Source organism: Pseudophryne corroboree, chromosome 8 (genome assembly GCF_028390025.1).
Source record: "Pseudophryne corroboree isolate aPseCor3 chromosome 8, aPseCor3.hap2, whole genome shotgun sequence".
In the NCBI taxonomy this organism is placed as follows: Eukaryota; Metazoa; Chordata; class Amphibia; order Anura; family Myobatrachidae; genus Pseudophryne; species Pseudophryne corroboree.
Window position 1 is genome coordinate 176790050 of NC_086451.1, and position 7043 is coordinate 176797092.

The 7043-nt window shown below is 45.8% G+C and overlaps 1 non-coding gene across 1 annotated transcript; it reads right to left on the bottom strand.

Moving 5' to 3' along the window:
- Positions 1-2097: 2097 nt before the first annotated feature.
- On the bottom strand, positions 2098-2260 carry LOC134952380 (U1 spliceosomal RNA). Its single transcript, XR_010184919.1, has one exon. It is a non-coding gene; the product is annotated as a U1 spliceosomal RNA (small nuclear RNA).
- Between the last annotated feature and the right edge of the window lie 4783 nt (positions 2261-7043).

Consider the following 7043-nt stretch of genomic DNA (forward strand, 5'->3'; position numbering starts at 1 on the left):
CTCTTCCTGGATGTCCCAGCTCTTTCTTAAACTTAACATGTCTAAGACCGAGCTGATCATCTTCCCTCCCTCCCGCATAACCTCACCTCCTACAATCTCATTATCTATTGATGGCACTACTATCTCCTCTACCCCCCAAGTGCGCTGTCTTGGAGTAATCCTTGACTCCTCCCTCTCCTTCAAACCACACATTCAGCACCTCTCACAAACCTGCCGTTTTCATCTAAAAAATATTTCCAGGATCAGACCCTTTCTGACCCAGGATGCTACTAAGACTCTTATCCACTCACTGGTCATCTCCAGACTGGACTGCTGTAATCTCTTCCTGACTGGCATTCCTGACAAATACCTCTCTCCACTCCAATCTATCCTCAATGCTGCTTCCCGGCTCATTTTCCTCACCAAACGCACTACGTCCACCTCTCCTCTCTTACTAGTCCTTCACTGGCTCCGCTTCCCTTTCAGAATCCATTTCAAGCTTCTCACACTTGCTTACAAAGCCCTCACCCACTCCTCTCCCATCTACATCTCTGATCTTATCTCGCTTTACACTCCCACCCGTCCTCTTCGCTCTGCTAATGCACACCGACTCCTGCCTACGGATTACTTCCTCCCACTCCTACCTCCAAGATTTTTCACGTGCTGCACCACTTCTCTGGAATTCCCTACCTCTCCCCCTCAGACTCTCCACCTCTCTACAAAACTTCAAACGGGCTCTCAAGACCCACTTCTTCACCAAACCCAGCCAAATCTCATCCTAAACCTCTGTTCCATGCTCTCTATGTACCCCATCTGTCTCACCCCTGTCTGTCTACCCCTCCCTTTTAGAATGTAAGCTCTCACGAGCAGGGCCCTCTTCCCTCATGTGCTTACTCTTTTCTTACTTTAATAATCTTCAGCTGCACCAAATCCAGCAGTCTTCTGCCACCTGATACTTATTCCAGTGTCATCTGCTGATGTAGCTATGTTTATTTACCCTGTACTTGTCCTATATTGTCGTCAACTGTAAGTTGCTGTTTTCCTGTTTGATTATTTGTTTATGTACTCGGTAATTGGGCACTGCGGAACCCTTGTGGCGCCATATAAATAAAGGATAATAATAATAATAATAAATAATATAATATATAGCAGTACGGTACAGTAGGCCACTGCTCTACCTACCTCTGTGTCGTCAAGTATACTATCCATCCATACCTGTGGTGCATTTTAGAAAAAAACATGTCTCGGCAGAGCAATCTATAAATCCATAATTTTTCAGACAGCAACAGTGGGTATTGTAATAGTCACCCAATCCATCACTTTTATAGGGTTACATGCACCCACATGCTACAGCCTGTCTCAATAATTTTACTGTCACGCTGTGTGTGTTTGTGTTTTTATTTGGGTATTTTTTGTTGTTGTAGAACTACAGGTACCAGCAAGCCCGTTATTTCCCTGCCTGCTGGTACTTGAGGTTCTCCAAGTACCAGCAAGCAGGGGAGGCTTGCTGGGCCTTGTAGTTCTACAACAACAAAAAACAATATTCTTTTTTTACACACATGGCTATCAGCCCGGCACCCACCACCCAGGGGTGCTGGGGACAGCCTCGGGCTTCACCTCTGGCCCTTGGGTGCCTCGAGGGGAGGAACCTCTTGATTTAAGGGGTCCCCACTCCTCCAGGGAACCCCGGCCAGGGGTGACTAGTTGGAGCGGTAATGCCAGGGCCGCAGGGACCTACATCTGCATATGAAAAGAGAAAAGGGGCGTGCAGGGCATGGCAGCCTTTTGCGGCGCTTGGATGACCCCTAGTTCGCATTAAACACCTCCACCCTCCTTCGGTGTGGGGCTCATGTTGGCTATGCCCCAGCCCCTGAAGCATTCAAGCTGATTTCTTGCAGCAGCTGGGCACTGTAACAGCTCCAGAGCTGATCTGTAAGGCAAGTAAAAGGGTGTGGGCCCTGCAGCACTACCTGTAGTTCGCATTGTGCGTTGGAAGGCACAAATTAAGCAGACGGGAGAAGTCAGGATAGTGCGCAAGGGCATAGAAGGGAGCGGCTCAAGAAAAGAGAAGTGGAAACAGACAGCAAACTAGGCTGGAGAGAGACCTGAGACAAAGAGATCTGAATTATACGAGAGCCGACCAGGGGAAACACAAATTATGCAGTCAAGTTTCCCACATTTGGGGAAATCGCAGGAGCAGCACACCCAGAGTGCAATGGGTGAGCCTTGCCCTGGGAGAAGCAGCTTCATGATCATAGTATCTCACCTGGCAGGTAAGTAAGATTTGGGATAGAGCTGGGGAGGGTCGCTGCTCGGGCACCCCCCTGTCAAGTGAAGGAGATCCAACCGAGGCAGCACAAGGAAACTCTCGAAACGAAGGACACTAGAATGAAAATTTTAAAGCCTCCTGTTAGTGCTTCATCTACACGGTATAGCCCTGAATATTTCAATGCGCAGCTCTTTGCAAAAGAGAGATATTGCCAAGGAAAAGCTGTCTTGTACCTTTGCATTTTTCTCCCAAACGAAGGACACTAGAAAGAAAATTTTAAAGCTTCCTGTTAGGCCATCATCTACACGGCATAGCCCTGAATTTTCCATTGCGCAGCTCTTTGCAAAAGAGAGATTTTGGCAAGGAAAAGCTGTCTTGTACCTTTGCATTTTTCTCCCAAACGAAGGACACTAGAAAGAAAATTTTAAAGCCTCCTGTTAGGCCATCATCTACACGACATAGCCCTGAATTTTCCAATGCGTAGCTCTTTGCAAAAGAGAGATATTGGCAAGGAAAAGCTGTCTTGTACCTTTGCATTTTTCTCCCAAACGAAGGACACTAGAAAGAAAATTTTAAAGCCTCCTGTTAGGCCATCATCTACACGGCATAGCCCTGAATTTTCCAATGCACAGCTCTCTGCAAAAGAGAGATATTGGCAAGGAAAAGCTGTCTTGTACCTTTGCATTTTTCTCCCAAACGAAGGACACTAGAAAGAAAATTTTAAAGCCTCCTGTTAGGCCATCATCTACACGGCATAGCCCTGAATTTTCCAATGCGCAGCTCTCTGCAAAAGAGAGATATTGGCAAGGAAAAGCTGTCTTGTACCATTGGATTTTTCTCCCAAACGAAGGACACTAGAATGAAAATTTTAAAGCCTCCTGTTAGTGCTTCATCTACACGGTATAGCCCTGATTTTTCCAATGCGTAGCTCTTTGCAAAAGAGAGATATTGGCAAGGAAAAGCTGTCTTGCACCTTTGCATTTTTCTCCCAAACGAAGGACACTAGAAAGAAAATTTTAAAGCCTCCTGTTAGGCCATCATCTACACGGCATAGCCCTGAATTTTCCAATGCGCAGCTCTTTGCAAAAGAGAGATATTGGCAAGGAAAAGCTGTCTTGTACCTTTGCATTTTTCTCCCAAACGAAGGACACTAGAAAGAAAATTTTAAAGCCTCCTGTTAGGGCTTCATCTACACGGCATAGCCCTGAATTTTCCAATGCGCAGCTCTCTGCAAAAGAGAGATATTGGCAAGGAAAAGCAGTATTGTACCTTTGCATTTTTCTCCCAAACGAAGGACACTAGAAAGAAAATTTTAAAGCCTCCTGTTAGGCCATCATCTACACGGCATAGCCCTGAATTTTCCAATGCGCAGCTCTCTGCAAAAGAGAGATATTGGCAAGGAAAAGCTGTCTTGTACCATTGGATTTTTCTCCCAAACGAAGGACACTGGAATGAAAATTTTAAAGCCTCCTGTTAGTGCTTCATCTACACGGTATAGCCCTGAATTTTCCAATGCGTAGCTCTTTGCAAAAGAGAGATATTGGCAAGGAAAAGCTGTCTTGTACCTTTGCATTTTTCTCCCAAACGAAGGACACTAGAATGAAAATTTTAAAGCCTCCTGTTAGTGCTTCATCTACACGGTATAGCCCTGAATTTTCCAATGCGTAGCTCTTTGCAAAAGAGAGATATTGGCAAGGAAAAGCTGTCTTGTACCTTTGCATTTTTCTCCCAAACGAAGGACACTAGAAAGAAAATTTTAAAGCCTCCTGTTAGGCCATCATGTACACGGCATAGCCCTGAATTTTCCAATGCGCAGCTCTTTGCAAAAGAGAGATATTGGCAAGGAAAAGCTGTCTTGTACCTTTGCATTTTTCTCCCAAACGAAGGACACTAGAAAGAAAATTTTAAAGCCTCCTGTTAGGCCATCATCTACACGGCATAGACCTGAATTTTCCAATGCGCAGCTCTTTGCAAAAGAGAGATATTGGCAAGGAAAAGCTGTCTTGTACCTTTGCATTTTTCTCCCAAACGAAGGACACTAGAATGAAAATTTTAAAGCCTCCTGTTAGGGCTTCATCTACACGGTATAGCCCTGAATTTTCCAATGCGCAGCTCTTTGCAAAAGAGAGATATTGGCAAGGAAAAGCTGTCTTGTACCTTTGCATTTTTCTCCCAAACGAAGGACACTAGAAAGAAAATTTTAAAGCCTCTTGTTAGGCCATCATCTACACGGCATAGCCCTGAATTTTCCAATGCGCAGCTCTTTGCAAAAGAGAGATATTGGCAAGGAAAATCTGTCTTGTACTTTTGCATTTTTCTCCCAAACGAAAGACACTAGAAAGAAAATTTTAAAGCCTCCTGTTAGGCCATCATCTACACGGCATAGCCCTGAATTTTCCAATGCGCAGCTCTTTGCAAAAGAGAGATATTGGCAAGGAAAAGCTGTCTTGTACCTTTGCATTTTTCTCCCAAACGAAGGACACTAGAATGAAAATTTTAAAGCCTCCTGTTAGTGCTTCATCTACACCAGCGGTGGCCAACCAGTGGCTCTCGAGCCGCATGAGGCTCTTTCTTTATTTAAATGTGGCTCCCAACACTCTAAATCATGTGACCACAAAAGATACAGAAACTGCTGCACTCCAGCCAGACATGCAGCAGCACTACAGGGACTGAAAATTGAAGGAGCCAGATTCTAGAGGTGAGACACCCACTGGCAAACAGGACACATTAGGGGCTGCAACAATGGCACAACTTGGTGGGGGAACTTTAGTGACACATGAGGGTGGGCTAGAGTGACACAAGGCAGAGCTGGCTGGAGTGACACAGAAGGGTCCTGGCAGGAGTGACACATGGAGGAGCTGACTGGAGTGATGAAGGAGGGTGCTGGAAGTAGTGACACATCGGAAAGCTGGCTGGAGTGACATAGGAGGATGGTAGCAGGAGTGACACATGGGAGAGCTGGCTGGAGTGACATAGGGGGTGCTGGCAGGAGTGACATAGGAGGGTGCTAGCAGGAGTGTCACATGGGAGAGCTGGCTGGAGTGACATGGGGGGTGCTGGCAGGAGTGACATAGGAGGGTGCTAGCAGGTGTGTCACATGGGGAGCTGGCTGGAGTGACATAGGAGGGTGCTAGCAGGAGTGTCACATGGGGAGCTGGCTGGAGTGACATAGGAGGGTGGTAGCAGGTGTGTCACATGGGGAGCTGGCTGGAGTGACATAGGAGGGTGCTAGCAGGAGTGTCACATGGGGAGCTGGCTGGAGTGACATAGGAGGGTGGTAGCAGGTGTGTCACATGGGGAGCTAGCTGGAGTGGCATAGGAGGGTGCTAGCAGGAGTGTCACATGGGGAGCTGGCTGGAGTGACACAGGTCGGTGCTAGCAGGAGTGTCACATGGGGAGCTGGCTGGAGTGACATAGGAGGGTGGTAGCAGGTGTGTCACATGGGGAGCTGGCTGGAGTGGCATAGGAGGGTGCTAGCAGGAGTGTCACATGGGGATCTGGCTGGAGTGACACATGGGGGAACTTAAGTTTATTATGTGAATCTGGCTTTTTCAATTATTTTATGTGAAAGTGGCTTTTTCAATGGATCTGACTTTAATTTTTTTTATTTTATGTCGTTCTGGCCTTTTCAATGTATTTTATACCAGGGGCATGGTCTAGCAGGCACAAGGCCACATTCCATTTTTTGCGCCTTCGGCTCAGTGTCGGCTCTTTGACATACCTAACAAGATTTTTTTGGCTCTTTGTCACTGACTGGTTGGCCACCCCTGATCTACACGGTATAGCCCTGAATTTTCCAATGCGCAGCTCTTTGCAAAAGAGAGATATTGGCAAGGAAAAGCTGTCTTGTACCTTTGCATTTTTCTCCCAAACGAAGGACACTAGAAAGAAAATTTTAAAGCCTCCTGTTAGGCCATCATCTACACGGCATAGCCCTGAATTTTCCAATACGCAGCTCTTTGCAAAAGAGAGATATTGGCAAGGAAAAGCTGTCTTGTACCTTTGCATTTTTCTCCCAAACGAAGGACACTAGAAAGAAAATTTTAAAGCCTCCTGTTAGGCCATCATCTACACGACATAGCCCTGAATTTTCCAATGCGTAGCTCTTTGCAAAAGAGAGATATTGGCAAGGAAAAGCTGTCTTGTACCTTTGCATTTTTCTCCCAAACGAAGGACACTAGAAAGAAAATTTTAAAGCCTCCTGTTAGGCCATCATCTACACGGCATAGCCCTGAATTTTCCAATGCACAGCTCTCTGCAAAAGAGAGATATTGGCAAGGAAAAGCTGTCTTGTACCTTTGCATTTTTCTCCCAAACGAAGGACACTAGAAAGAAAATTTTAAAGTCTCCTGTTAGGCCATCATCTACACGGCATAGCCCTGAATTTTCCAATGCGCAGCTCTCTGCAAAAGAGAGATATTGGCAAGGAAAAGCTGTCTTGTACCATTGGATTTTTCTCCCAAACGAAGGACACTAGAATGAAAATTTTAAAGCCTCCTGTTAGTGCTTCATCTACACGGTATAGCCCTGATTTTTCCAATGCGTAGCTCTTTGCAAAAGAGAGATATTGGCAAGGAAAAGCTGTCTTGCACCTTTGCATTTTTCTCCCAAACGAAGGACACTAGAAAGAAAATTTTAAAGCCTCCTGTTAGGCCATCATCTACACGGCATAGCCCTGAATTTTCCAATGCGCAGCTCTTTGCAAAAGAGAGATATTGGCAAGGAAAAGCTGTCTTGTACCTTTGCATTTTTCTCCCAAACGAAGGACACTAGAAAGAAAATTTTAAAGCCTCCT